Raw genomic sequence first — 15,493 nt, 5'->3', positions numbered from 1 at the left:
GAGCCAGCTTCCAAAGTTTCTGCGTGAGTGAGGCGTAAGCTGCTAGAATATTTTGCATCTGTAATTGTTGGGTTTATAAGCAGGACAGAGTAGTACATGTAAAAATTTTTCATTATACACTCTTCAGTGCTTTGAGTCCCTACCTTTTAAAGGCTAAATACATGGTGGGTTTTTTTTGGTTTGGTTTTTTTTTTTTTTTTTTTTTTTTGTAACTTTATGCCTTTTAAATTTTATTGCATGGATTACTGCAGAACTTCTGGTTTCAGATCTAGCTGTGGTTACTCTGGGCTGCAATCAAAGGCTCCTTTTGGTTCTAACGTGAATCAATATTTTTTGCAGGACTTGGAAATTTCTGTTTCAGATTTTCTTTTGGAGGCCACATCACTGTCTCCCTGTCCTTGGTCATTTAAAACCCTATGAAACTAGATTATGGGAGTGATTTAATGATTGAAAGTAGTTCTGCATGACACCACTTCTTGTGTTAAATTTCTGGAGTTTGCGGCCAAAAAGATTAGAATGTTGTTGTTGCGGTTAATGTTTAGTTTCCAGGAATCCTAAACAATTATATTTTCTTTTTATTTCTGTTTTTAAAAAAATGGATGCTCTAAGAGGACATAGTGCATTCTCTGGGTTTTTTTATGTGTCTTTCTCATTATTCCCTTCAAAAACTGTACTTGGGCAGCAAGCTATTCTCCTAAAAAAGAAAAAGCCTGTTATTACAAGGAGTGGATCAGAAAGACATTGCTTCATGTAGATGTCCCTCTTTCTGCTCAGTGTTTTGCAGTAATGGCAAGTGTCTTCATGTGTTCCTGGCAGGTTCCTATATTACACCTATCACAGTGGCATATAGGTATTTCCATTTACTCCCTGGAATACTTGATTGGCTCCTATCTCAGTAACTAACACGTGGGTCCAGTTATATCTAGGAACACGGCAATATTGTACAAGTATCTGTGCTCATGTACAAGCTAGTAATTTCTCACACTATATTTTAACATTTGGGGCAGAGTGTAGATGCTCAAACTACCAGGATGTAGTCCCTTATTTCATTTACATTAATACTACTTCTACCCATGTTCATCTCCCCTCACCGGGATGTAGGGTAAACAATGTGCTTTAGTTGTATATTTTCTTGGCTGCATATATAATACAGGCCATCACCTGGCTGAAAGCAAAGTACACAATCCTTTACTCCTTAAGACATGTGCACGCTAGGTATTTAATATCTTTTGTTCTCCTATGCTCATAACTAGTTATGAACAGAATAGCTATATTTTCAGCCTAAAACTCATCCAGTTCAACCTAGCTCATTTTAGTATTCAAGTTAGAAACATATGATTCGGATAAACCAAACTGAAACATGTATAAAGTCTAATTCCCCAAGATTTAATCTGATGTCCAGTAAATTTGCAGGAGGGCCAAGAGCTAATGATGGCTAGTTGTCATTCATAGGTTTGATAATTATTGTGTTTGTAACACAAACAGTTCGTTTCTTGCTAGAAATCTAACAGTCTGAAGATAAGAAGTGAAAAGAAAGTGATATACTTCCTGTGCATATAAGAAATAAGAAACAAGTTTCCATTTGCAGTACTCCAATTCAGTCATTTCTGCAGTTGACACATCCTAGCTTCTGTCTGGATGTCACTTCAGTCACCTTTCAGTATAGGAGTAAGTCTAAAAAAAGTTTTCATCTACTACTACGAAACACACAGGGCAAAAGTAACAGATTTAAAACAGAGGCCGTAGTAAAAGCAAGCTTGATTTCAAAACATATAACTTGCCAAGTTTTTGATTCGCGATTGGAAAAGTTTGAAATGAATCTATTATGAATCTGTGAGATATGAGACTTCCCACTTTTTTTTAGAAATATTTTTCTTGGTTTGTCTTTCTGTTATTTAATTCCTTTTTTTTTTCAGGTAATGGTAAACGCTTCCAGCTTCCTTTGTAACTATGGAACAGAAAGTAGCTTAGATTAAGCCGGTATACACCCGAGACAAGAAGAGCTATTTTCTTTTCTTTTGGGAAGTCACCTACAGTCTTCATTTCTCCCAGTACTAGACCAATGGATCTATTAACTTACCTGGTGTTTTCTTGACTCCTTCTCTTGCTGCTCTTCACTTGCGGCTGATAAATACCTATAGGAGTTGCTGAGGAACGGGATGTAGGTGCTGACCTTCCCCTTCCCTCAGCCTGAAGTTCTTCAAAGTCAGCCTCAGGGACTTCAGATTAAATAGATGAGCCAAGGCAAAAGAGTTCTGCTCCCCCTTCCGTTTGGCTTTCACGGCTGAATTCTAAAAAGCTATATGAAGTTGTCAGAGGTTTCCTCTTACCTTTTTACTGAAGCAAAACGGCGTGCTGCTGCTCCAGGACAGGATTAGGTCATTCAAACAGCCCTGCAGAGAGAGTGGAGGCTCAGCGGTACAGAGTCTCCAAAGGCTGGAAAGATCTGATCTTACATCAGGTGAGAGAAGGCAGCTGGCTAGGCAAGCCAATAATTATGATATCAGCTCTTGTTCGCCTCAGGCAGTCCTGCATTTAATAAGAATACAAATATGACTAAGCTGCAGGTTTTTTTTCCTTGTTCTCTTGGTAATTCTTCAGAGAAGTTGGGCAGGTATTGAGCTCTAACTGTCTGGAAAGAGAGTGCTCCCTCTCAACCTCTCTGTTTTTCTTTTGATTTAAAATACTCATCTGTTACTGTGTTTTGCAAACCTATTATCCACCTGTGGTTATTAAAAACACTCTTTCCTGGCATGGATTTTGCCACACTATCAGAAAGCATTCAGCTACCAGAAACAGGCGTCTTTCTTACATTTGTACAGTAAGAACTCTCATCATGGAAAGGAACTGTGGCTCCACCATAGAATGCCAAAACATGTTGCACCATTTAAATGTAAGAAGAACATTACAAGACCAGTATACTCAAGGTAATATTCCTTCTCCAAAACAGAGTGCCTTAGCACAGTCATAAAAATAGAACTGGATTGGAGGAGTGTGTGCATTTGTGTGGGCATGTATATATATATATATTTATGTGGAGAGATTTGGTCTTTGTGTGCAAATATGTAGAGAGGAATATGAGTTTAAATGTGCAATTGCAGGAATATGTATTTCTGCTGCCCTTACCTGGCTTTGTGCACACTCTACAGTCCCCTACACAAACCTGATCACACCTACTGTAATAATACTTACCTACCTCATAGGGTGTTGTGAGGATTAATTAATGTTTGTAAAGTGCTTTGAAGATGAAAAGCCTTGAATGAGTGCTAAATATAATTATCGTCATTCCACAAAACAGTAGAAACATCTTTGCGGCCCCCAGGTTATTGTATAGGTACACCCATGTTTTATCTCCCACGATTATGGTAAGATACTGAATAAGGTCTTGAAACTTTGATAAAAACATGCTCTCTGCTTTGGAGGACATATTTATATTCATGTTAAGTTCATGCTATTCATGAAGTGTTTTTGTGATTCCTGTTGCAGAATACTTTGCGCAGGTTTGTGATAGAAAAGATCTACCACGGCATCCACATGTCACAATAATAGGACCTGTGGAAGAAAAGTCATGTTTTTACCTGTGATGAATTATTTCCCATCAAGAGTTTGCCAGTTTGGTTTTATTCGATCTATCAGGAAGTTCTGATACTAGAAATGAAGGCTTCGTCAATTTATCTGCTGGATCTTGTAGAGATAGTGGGCATGGAGTGTTGGTGGATATGCTCTTTCCTGTCTGGAAGATCTCAAAGATAGTGCTGGATAATTACTTGTCCTTTCCAAGGGCTTTCACATTTGATGTTCCTCAGGGTTACATGCCTAAAGCTGGCAGAGAAGATTCTGAGGTGGTTTGGGCTACACTTGACATCTTTACTTAATCATTCCTAAATTCTGCGCTACCCTTAATTTATGGTTCTTACTCTGATGGCTGAGACAGACAAATCTGAGATGGTTTTACGTTAGTAACTTAGGTACTAACTGCAATAGCCCAGAACCAAAATAGGCTAATGACGTGATTGTTAACCCAGTCTCTGTAGTGAGCTTTGCAGCCTGCCTTGAAATCCAGACTGCTGCAACTATGTAGTTATTGGTACCTAAATTAGCTAGTTTAACATTAACTTGCTGGGTGTGTGTACTTGAGCTGGCGTCACAGGTCGATTGCAGTGCAGAGATAAGATCCTGAATGAAAGTGAACCACTGACTGGCAAGCATTCTCTCTCCCTTCCTGGGAATAACTATCAGGAGGAAATACCTAGAGGAAAGGGGGGCGTCAGTATTTGCTGCAGACTTTTCCTGTTTCTTACCAATGTGTACCACAGCCTTACATCAACATCCGCTTTTGTGGACATAAAAAGCACAGCCCACCTAGCAGTACTGCTTTGTAGTGTTTCTCCTTCTGACTGGCAAAATAGTTTTGCAGAATTTGAAGTCAGTACTTTTTATTTTCTTCTCTCTCACAGCTGTCTTACAGTCAACTTGAAGAGATTTTGTTAAACTAAACCAGCTTGGTCTTCAGGAGATGAAGCAATATGCCACAAGCAAAGAACAGAAGAGATCAAGAGACTTACATCAGAACAAACTTAGTTTTGTCAGATCCAGACTAGACTATTGTAATGAGTTAACTTTAGATCTGTTCTTGGTCTGAGCTTTTATTGAAAGACTAAGGTGTTTATTTGGTGTACTGGCAGCTATTCTAAACTATTAAATTCTGTTCCCAGATCTGATCTTTCATTTTTTGGGAGAAAAAAAATAAATTGCAGCCATCAAAGTTGCAAAGTAAATATTCAAAATGCAAGTCAGTGGAACCAATTCAGTGATGTCTGACTGAGGCTATAGTTTGAAGTAATAATGTCAGCAGGTGGAAATGGCTCCTATCTACTTTCATGAGGGCTCAGCTGCCCATTGAAGATTACTAAAGGGGCAGTGCTCTTTGGTACTTCTATACAGGCAGTACTGCACAGGGAAAAGAAATGACAGTCTGCATAACTGACACAAAATGATGTCTTTGTAAGATGTCCAGAATGAGTGGCTCAAGAGCCTGCTTCCGTATTTGTTTCCCTCGCTTAGGGGGAGTCATCCTGCACGATCTGCTTCCTGTAGTGCCACATTTTGGCACCTGGGGTATATGAGGTTGTTTTGTAGTAGAAGTTGGGAAAATATGATTATCTTCTCATTTCCCACAGTTTGATCCTTGTCTCAAAAGTTTTTTCTGGACTAGCTAGTGCTTTTCAAAACAGAGCACTGGAAGTGGATAAGCTGAGCTCAAAGGTGTGCATGACACCTTGTGTCCAATTCAGAATGCTTGATCAATTTTAAGGTAAAATGTTCTTGGGCTCCCTTACATGGAAAACCACTGTTGACCTCGTTATAAACCCCTCCTGCTATTTAAAATTGGCAAGAACGGTCTTGTTGATCTGGATTTTGTCAGTGAGGCGTTCTCCTTATGAACTTACTTTATTTTGTGCCCAACCAGAACATAAATTCATTTCTTTGATAAAATATTCTTATTTAATTTAGTAGTGGGATAATTGCTTATTTTTAATACATTGTTTATATTTTATTATGCAGTGATGGCAGCAGTATTTGTTATCATAAATAGCTTTGTAGGCTTACAATTTTTGTATCCTAATATTTGGATGATAAGCTCACAAAATGACTTAAGACGTAATCTAACCAGCTATTCTGCCACCATTAAATAGGAAAAGTGGCCTAGCATCTCTCCCTTGGGATCACCTGAGGGAAGACACACCTGGGTGTAACTTAACCGTCTGCTGGGCTGCCTTTAAATAGTAGTCAGGGCTTGCTTTTTATCTTCTGAGATATCCCTAGGGAATACACACCTTGGTTTAACCTACATACACTTCAGCCCATTTTTGTCCCCAAGAAATAATTCCAAGTGCATTTGGTAGTTTAAAGTGTTTAGAAAAACACATTGGTAAACTGAACTTATCAATTTTAGCATTCGATACATTTGAGTATCATTCTCATTCCCTTCCGAGCCTCTTCTTTTGACAGAATATATCTATCTTTTGCCCTATCGTTGTTATAGCTTAGAGGGGATGTGAGTTGCAATATTCAGTTGGAAGACTGAAGGATAAAATTCACTGGGGACATCTGAATTATAGTCTCCAAATCTGGCACGCCCATAAGATGCTCTTTTGTTGGCATTTGCAGAACTTTCTGTTTGATAATTGTTTAATCTTAAAACATAACGAACCATTATTATATATGAAATATCGTTTCCTGGCCAGTGATTTAATGTTGCCTATAAAGCATAGCATCTGTAGCAATGTGACAGCCACTATAAGCTATTATTGTTTTGTTATTTTAGAAATGAGGATGAGCTCAAGACGTGGTGTTAGCCTTGACTCTGTGCCTTTCTGCTCTAGGTGAAATTCAGGTAGGTGATCTAGACACGTGTTATAGTCATTGTGTCATCTAGCATATGTTTTGTTTTGCTTTTTTGACAAGACTGCTATTAGTATGCAACTTTCAATACAGGAGTGAGATAATTAATTTAAGACAGAGATATTGGGCTAATGGAGTAATCATCTTTGATTCTCCTCACAGGTTTATTTTGTCTTGTGCTTAGTTATTTTTTCCTTATAATTATTCAGTATCATATGCCATGTTCAGGACCCTGTATCGTTCCAGGGCGGCTGGACCTTTCTCCTGTCCTGAGGGAGGAATGCTTATTCCTCCTTGGAGCGGATCACTGTAAATAAGTAAAGTTTCAGACCTTGGAATCAGGTTAAAATGTCTTGTAACATATCATAAACTTTCTTCTCTTCTCACAGAACGTAATTTGTGAAGAGTTGGCAGCATTCTGTCAACTTTCCCTTTTTTGTTGACATTGCACTTCGGAAAGAGTCTTTTGTGATTTTCTTCCCTTTTTTGTTACAAGGTTAACAGAAAGAGAGAAAGCTTTCCTAGCCTGAAGCTGCTGGATAAGTGGTAGGTTGGCAGGCTGTCTTTGTTTGTTTGGTCTTACGGCTTCTTCATTTTTGGCTGCCAGGCTTTTCCTAACATCAGAGTTGTGCAAAGCGAGGATGTTGGGGGAGTTTTGGTGACATGACAGTAATAAGGAAAAGTCTACCTTACATCAGTTTCCAGAGCACAGTAATTTGATGAATGCATTCTCTGTCAAAGTCAAGAACTTAGAAGAGTGCGGCCAATGTCAGAAGACAGATGACTGAATCTTAGAAGTGTTTCATTAAGCCACCTGACAATGGCACTGGAAACTTTGGTACTGATATTGGAGAGAAAAGAACAGTTGGCTGATCCTCTGTCTAGTCACCTCTAACTCCTCTATCTAAATAGGACTTTCTAAAAGGTCAGACCACATGAGATTCAAAGGAGAATGCTATTGCGATCTGGTTTTAAGGCCCTGAGGGACTGCAGGAGTTTCAAGAACATGTGGAGCTACGAGTGAGGCCTTTGAACTGTATGAGTCTTCCAAACCCAATCCCGTCACATTCATGATTTTGAATATGTTATGCAGGTTTGGCCACTTAGCGCTAAGGCATAAGCAATGAAATGATCACTCATACATTACTTCATATTATTGCTTCTAAGGCTTGCTGCCTGCTCTTTTTATTTTCCATTTATTTTAAGCTGCAAGATGATTTCAAAGGTCTTGAATAACCCACACCTAACCCAAATAGTGTGCATCTTTTAGTTCTCAGGCTATTTTCTGGCCTGTTCCTCCTTGCTGACATTCTGTCATGAACATGCGGCACCCTTTCTGGAGCTGTGACAGAGCTTAGAAACAGCATTTGTTTGTGAATGACATGCGATGTTGCTTTGTGGTACAGATGAATCATGTTAGCAATTTACTGTACTTACATACTCTGCAACCCAAGATGAAACACATTGTGTTCTTGCACCGTTCCTTTACAACAGCTGAGGGGAATCTGGTTTGAATTGTTTGAGGATCTCTCGTGTAGTGCTCAGAGCAGCGGAGTGCACTCGGAACCTGCTGTACTTCTCAGCTTGCAGAACCTCCTATATGCCTTTCGAAAATGCTAACAACTGGAATATCGCTTTTGTGTTTGCCTTGCTCAACATATTTTCTGTAGAAGTCTAGGAATACTGCGGCTAGAGATAAAACAGTACAGCTTCTCTGTACCACAACCTTTAACCAAGTTTCTAACCAGTTAGTGACATGATTGGTTCTAAACAGGATGATTAATATTTAGCTAACTAGAAGACAGCTAACAGTGTTTTACTCCTGCCAGAGGCTTAGGCTAGCACATGATTATCTTCTTATAACTGGCTTGGCAGAAGCGTGTGTGTGTTGGTTTGGTGGTTTTTTTTTTTTTTTTAGACCCTTAACGATGTCTAATAACCAGTACAACTGGTCTGTCTTCTTCCTTTCTTGGAGTGTGCTTGGATGTTACTAACTACAGTGCTCCATAAGCGGCTAGTGCCAATACATGCACGCCCTTTTAGCGTTTCTCCACTTCCATAGACTTTGGGGGAACATTTGTCCCAAGCTTCCCAAAATTCACCGACAATATTAATGTGAGAAATACAGATGCATAAACAGGATTAGTAGAGTTGTATTGCAGAAAAACTGTTTTAGGAATACAACTCAAATTTAGTTCTTGAAACGTGAGTTTCTTAAGAGCTCATTAACAGAACGTAGTTATATCTGCATTATTTATAGGCAAAGCTGACAGGTGCGTAATATCACCACTCCAAGGTGTTGTCTCAAATTCTACCAGCTATTATTGTATTGATTTTGAAACAGAAAGTGGGAAGAGTTTACCTGGGACATTCACAAGGACTGGCATACTTGGGTTTTCCTAACCAATTATAATGCAAACACAGCCTGGGATGAATTATTTGACGCAGTCTAGGGCATTGCTTGGATTTGGGGAAGTACGCAGCACGTTCAGCAGGAAGGTTATGGAGCTATACCTGGCTGTTAGTCAGGGTTCTGAGCTGACCTTCCTAGCTCATGTATGCAAGACTTTAGAGCCACCAGGTCAGTAATCGGAACTATGCGAGAGAGGTTTCCCCCATCCTGTCCAAAACCTTTTCGCATCTTGCTTGGGCAATCCTTCCTTCATCTTTATCTTCACACACAGTAGTGGAAAACATAAAACCTTGTGCTTCCGCAAACAGCAGTTGAAATCATCCCAGAGGTATTATCTTAGAAACTAGAAAATGATTCAATGAAAGAAGGAATGAATCATATAAATACTCAAAGTGTTGTACCTCAGCAATGTCCCTCCCTTCTTAGTACAAAGCAAAGAACAAAAGCAGGCTGCTGCCTGGCATGGGCCCCTCCTAGATGACTTACTGGGACTGTGAAATCATCAGAAGCCTCAGAAAGAAGTGCTTATGCAGCGTTTATGACTTGATTTTCTTCTCTTCGGTTCTCTGTAAGCATGGAACCAGTAGCTGTGTTCTCATGAATGCCTGTATATGTTCTAGAAGATGGATGAGGAAGGGCATGGACTGAAGCAAATATTTTATGTTCACAGATTTCTGGATGGCTTTTATGTTTCAGAAACTGAAAATGGATTTTTAGAGATAAAACATTGCATGGAAGAGGGGGCATAAACATTATAAGGTCATAAAAATATGAAACCACATTTTTATTGCTGAGGATGATTTTAAACACTCTATTAGAAAACAAGCAATGTGAAATTGTGTGGTCTGTTTAAATGGAAAGTTATAATGGGAGGTAAAAATCCTGAACAGGCCATTAATTCCTATCTGGCAGACAAACTGAGATTGCTTTAGCACTTAGAAGGGCTTCAGTGGGAGAGAAATATTGATCTCAGATTGCCAGATTTTAAATTAGGTGTGTGAGATAGAAGAGTCAGAGTAACCCACTATAGAAGGTATTCAGTGCAAATTATTTTTTGGAAGATCATTGTACAAAAGATGAAAAGAATTAAGGAGCATAAAAAGAAGTAATTGCAAGTGAAGTGTTAATTCTAAATTCAGTTTAAAATGTTTTATCTTCTTAAGCAAGTATTAGGAGTTCATGTGATTCTCCAAACGCCCAAGTCTGTAAGGTTTCATAGGAAGCAATAGGATTGGTCCACCTTCACTGTCAACTCTCTGTAAGTCCTTAGTTTTAATGGTTGGTTCAGTAACATGAGAATCCACTGCAGCTGCTCCACATTGCCTGAATGTCTCTTGGCCAGTGGGTTTTTTTCTTTCTTCTTTTTTTCCTCTCTTGTTTTTTTGCACAGTATGCTTTTCACTCAGGCTCTTGTGACATCAGTGGCGAATGTCTGTGAGGAATTGCCTCAGGCCAGTGTGACTTTCAAAGGATAAGACAATTTGTTACCTTGCCAATGAACAGTTTATTACATTTCTAATTATTGTTATTAGTCTGGCAGGTGGTGCCATGCATGATATTTTTACAACTGCCAAAGATGCAGGTACTTCTTTCATGACAAAAAATAACCTGAGTAAGACTTAAAGAAAAAACAGGCATTCTGCTGTAGTACGTGTTTGATAATCTTTGTGTTAACATGGTGTACACAGCATCTGGCTATTTTTAAATCTTAAGCTGGAACATACTGACTCTTGAAAGATTTTGTTGTGAGACCAATTGTAATTAGAGTGTGTTGGCAGCCTAAGTTAGATATGAAGGTATTTCTCCCTCCCTCTCAAGCTCTTTCCTCTAATCTTTATTACTCTACTTGTTGTGTAAATTAAAGACTCATCATATTTATAAACTCTAACTCAGAGTTCATGTTAATCACCACCTAAGAATACTAAATATTCCTTTCCCGATGAAGATCTAAGTTCCTAAACATGGTGACTTTGCTTTCTCTGGTTTGTAGGGTTGCATGCAGTCGGATTCAAGAAATAAAAATGATAGAAATACTATGTGCATTTCAGTATGGGCTAATGCAAGACCATACTATCCCTTTTGAGCAGCACAGTCCAGTTCCACCCATCGCTATCTGTACGGAACAGTTGATAAAGCATGTCATGCCTTTTGCTTTGTCATGTAATGTGTGGCAAAACGTACTTTCTTAAAACAGTTTCACATTGCTTATTCTGCTTCAGTAAATACTGAACGATTTCATGTCACACTATTACTAAAGAGAAGAAGTCAATTCAAAAGGAATAGAGCTAGGAAATAAATTTGCTGTTGTCACGGCCAGCAGTATGTTTGGTCTCATGTAATCAGTATTGCAATAGCAGCTACTTTGTTCTTAATCATGTGGCTACTATCTTAACAAACATGAAGCATGTTTTTCTGTCATTCTCGTGATACAAAGGAAGTTGTTCTTGTAAAAAAAAAAAAAAAAAAAAATCAATTTATTCTTTTTATATATAACCCTCTTTGCTTCTTCCCTGTTTGCCCAGGAATATGAAACAGCCATATTCAGGAGAACCAGACACTTAGATTTGTTACAATTAATCCAACTGGATTTTACTGTATTACACTTTAGTTTGAGGAACTAAGGAGACGGGACAGTCTTCTTGTCCAGCTCTGTCTCTGTCCCCTCCTTGATGTTTTATGATAGGGCTGCATTGTGACAAGATAACAAGTTTCCTTAATGCCACATTTATGTCCTGTAAAAATGGAACGTAAACTGGCAGCAACAGGAAATTAAGTGGTGCATCCTGTAAGGAAAATGAATTGATAAAATCGTTTAGTACAAGATTTAGTGTTTTTGTCTTTCTGTGACTTGGAGGAACTGCAGCTGTGCTAGAATGGTTTCGGGATTTGGCTGACTTATGTATGCACCCGCCAGGGCTCCAGGTAAGAACTGATCTTGCTGGAGCAGAGAGCATGGGCATGTTTTGGATTCATTCCCTGCAGGGGCTGTTCAGCAGGTACAGTAGGCCAAAAGTGGCACTGATTCAAAATAGTGGCTAGAAAGATATTACATATTTGACTGCACCTGGTGCAGAGGAAACTAAAGATGTCAGTCCCCTCCCCTTTCCCCATCAGTTGTCTCATATTTCTGATATACAGGTGTGTGGTTACAGTGTAAACAGACCCAAGATTTTTCTTCTAGGCTAATAAGCTGCATGTTTTTTTTTTTCTTATGGTATCTCTGCCAAAATATAGAAACATACAGTATGAACTCCTGCACTTCCACACCCCCTGTGCACACTGGGGAGAAAGACTTTTGTTTCTGGAGCCAGGATGGCAGACAGAACCTGCCTCTCTGGCAGCTGTACTTCAGTCTTTTCTGAATATATTTCAGAAATTTATTTTTGTCTTGTCCATACACCATGCTTTCTATCAACTGTCAGAGCATCTTAAATTAAGAGATAATGTATGAGCATGAAAGTGGAGTTTGTTTTTTCTGTGCCGTTCACTGATCTTTCTGTTGTGACTATCCAGAAGGACTGTAGCGCTAGCTGTGGTCATTGGCTCTCGCCACTAATTAGAGGAAAAACTGTTCTGTCTTCACCCCTGAGCTTGCAAGTTATCTTGAGCAGTCCAGTCTCTGAAAGTCATCTGAACAAATTCTGATGACGTTACTATTTTCTGTGTAGCCTGGATAAAGATGTAACACCAAAGGAATTACAAAGATTATTTCAGATTGGCTAGGTAGTATCTTCTGAGACTACTATTTCTTCAGTACCGGTTGTAGCTCTTGATACCACAACACCGCTTGCTTAGGTCTAAGGAGAAAAGAAAAAGCACAGGTGTGAGGAAGCTTGCATTGTACAACTGTGTTATCTGCAATGCAGACAAATGATTTATGATTGCATGTTTCATGTAGCAGGAATGATATTGCCAGAGGTAAGAATAAGGAGGAAAATTCAAACTTCCTTCAGGTGACAGACATCTTAAAAATAAAGAGGATCCTTTTGCATTTTCTGGCAAGTCTCATCAGGATAGTCCTACAGCAAAAAGGGAAATGTGACTTTCCCTTTGCAGTCACTACAACTGCCCCAGAATAACCACTACTCACTAAGATCCCCTTGATAGGCAACCAGGAAAACTGGTGCCATAACAGCTAACTGTACGGAGACCGTATTCCCCTTCTGCTTCTGCACACAACTCGCTCTTCTGACGTTGTGCAATTCCATATTAATATGGACATCAGTTTCACGGGCAACTCTGACCACTTTTCCCTTTTGCTTTATAGAAAGAAACGAGAAGCTCTGTAATCAGCAGAATTAATGAAATTTGGTGTCCTAGGGCTTTCCATTCCCTTCCAAAGAATGGAAGGCCCTAGGTCCCAGTGGCAGGTATTGGGAAAACTTGAAATTGCTGTGCTTCTCATAGACAGGACAGGGATCAAAGGAAATGAGGAAATTCCTGTGATGCTGCTAGGTTGGCAAGATAACCTTAATACTAATCTGAAGTCAGCTGAATGGTATAAACTTGAAGCAGAGTAAAGTTTTGATGTTTTAGTTGATCATACTTCATGTTAATATTTCAAGTACAGTGCCATCTAAAAGTAGTCACGACCAATGCTTTATCAAGATAGATACCTTACACAGGCATACAAGGTCTGAGCCTTGAAGCAGTTGCATCTGGTCTGACCTAAATCATGCATAACAATATATAAGGGTTGAACCCTTGAATTAACCGTTCTGTTCCTTCTCTATTTTCAAGTTAGTTTGTGCTTTGTGTTTTTTTTCCTTTGTGACAATTTGAATCAATTTTATTAATTTTGCAGCTATGCTGTCATGCACTGCCTTTGAAAAGTGTTCCTCTTGTTCCATTATTTTCCCCTTAAGCTATTTAAGGGTGTTTTCCAAGGAAGATCAACACCAGACTAGGTGCTTGGCCTGGATTTGGGAACTTTGGGCATTCCCCACTAGACGGCACATTGCAAGAGCATCTGTATGTCCTGAATAGCAACTTGACGTTTTCGGTCTGTTAGTATGATTAAAGGATAAATAGTATTAAATGTTTCTTTAATAGGAGAAAATGCACAGCATTGACAGTAGTGATTAAGTTCTATTAAACAGTTGTTATTTTAGACACCAGGTGATTACTATATTCAAACCACTTCATTTCCAGACTTTGGCACCTTGGTCATTACTAACTCAAATCATAAAGTTCAGTGAATCAAGTTGTAAATAGTTTTATTGGTTCCACGTTGGAAAAAAATTGAGGGTTGTGAAATTCCTTGATGATTTAAAGTTACGTATTTCCTAAGTCCCTGTATTTCTATTTTCTGTTCTTTATTTGGTTATTCATCATTGCAGAAATTCTAAACTCTGTTTCTGCCTTTGCAAACACTAAAACCAACATGTTAATTGAGAGCAGAGAGTTGTATTCCTAGAACAAATACGCCAAATGGAGAGAGTTGGAGTTTTGCACTAAGACGCACACTACTGCCAACATGCCATAGTTATCTGAGGGAGGAATTACCTCCAGGGACGAGAGTGGAACTGCTCTTACAGCTTCTGGTGAAAGGTCCGTATTTACATACATGCTGATGACTACTGGATAAAACACAGGACCTTCATGTTTCTGTTGGTTTGTATTTTGTTTTCTGAAAGTATTTTTCATCTTTTTGAGAATTATTTTATGTCCATTATATGATAAGGCTTCCTTCAAAGCAGTTTTTTGTTGTTTTGGGGTTTGGGGGGTTTTTTAGATGAAAGCTAAGGAATTAAATTGTAAGATCTAGATATATTTCAAGGTTTCAGTGCTATACAACCAGGCTTCCTTCAAGTTCATTTTAATAGCTTTTAAGTGACTGGGAGCAAATTTTTGGTTTCTTCGAACCAACTTCAGGATTAGAAACACATGCTGGCTTTATCCTGTTTTGGCTTTAAAATTGTCATGTGTTCTGTTAAGTCTGTTTATGATTTCAGTGCTTGATGAAGTGACCCTTGCATCACTTACGTGCCACTTTACGAATTTCTGTCAAGATGTTTATGATGAAGCGCCTTTCTCAAATATAAGCTATTTAAGTTGTATTAGCCTGCTTAAAATTCATCTGGTTTTCTGGTGTGGTCGTGTGTCGTAGAAATGTATATGTTTACCAGGGTAAGTCCTTCATATTGCCTTAGGTGTACAGGTATGTGCCTGTAGAACTTGTGTGTGTGCGTGTGTGTGCGCGTGTGTCTGGGCAAGGCAAGGCAAGACAGCACCATAACTCCAGGGAAAATGGAGGAGGTGACTGCGAGTCACCCACTTACTCACTGGCATATACTGTGGGAAACCTGTATTTTGTGGTTTTGTAGAGCACTTGCTTTTTAGAGAAGGCAGGCAAGAAGGCAGACATCCCCTTCTCATTACCAAATTTATCACTTACAACTCTTATGTAAAACAAACTGAGTGTCAACTCTGAAATGAAGAGCTGCATTGGAAATCACACCTAACTACAACAGGTGCTGAGCTGGCAGTTTCACAGAAGATTGTGAAATTTGATCACACAATGGGAAATAGAGCCACTCCTTGAGGGCAATATCTGGAAACATAATGGGGAACCACCCTTCAAAGGTGATCTGTGTAATAATGGGGCTTAGAAACACTTTCTACCTGCTTTGCTTAGAAAATTATGAACGTTTTTAATAGTGGTACTGCTTTTTG

General features: G+C 38.9%; 1 protein-coding gene across 1 annotated transcript in view; it reads right to left on the bottom strand.

Moving 5' to 3' along the window:
* FOXN1 (forkhead box N1) overlaps positions 1–2,388 on the bottom strand; it is a 42,305-nt gene extending 39,917 nt beyond the window's left edge. The window contains exon 1 of the mRNA XM_076354376.1: positions 2,331–2,388. The gene's annotated coding sequence lies outside the window, so the exon portion shown is untranslated. The remainder of the gene's footprint in view (positions 1–2,330) is intronic.
* Positions 2,389–15,493: the final 13,105 nt, after the last annotated feature.

This window comes from Aptenodytes patagonicus, chromosome 17, assembly GCF_965638725.1.
Source record: "Aptenodytes patagonicus chromosome 17, bAptPat1.pri.cur, whole genome shotgun sequence".
Taxonomy (NCBI): domain Eukaryota; kingdom Metazoa; phylum Chordata; class Aves; order Sphenisciformes; family Spheniscidae; genus Aptenodytes; species Aptenodytes patagonicus.
This window is presented reverse-complemented; position numbering and strand designations above follow the sequence as displayed.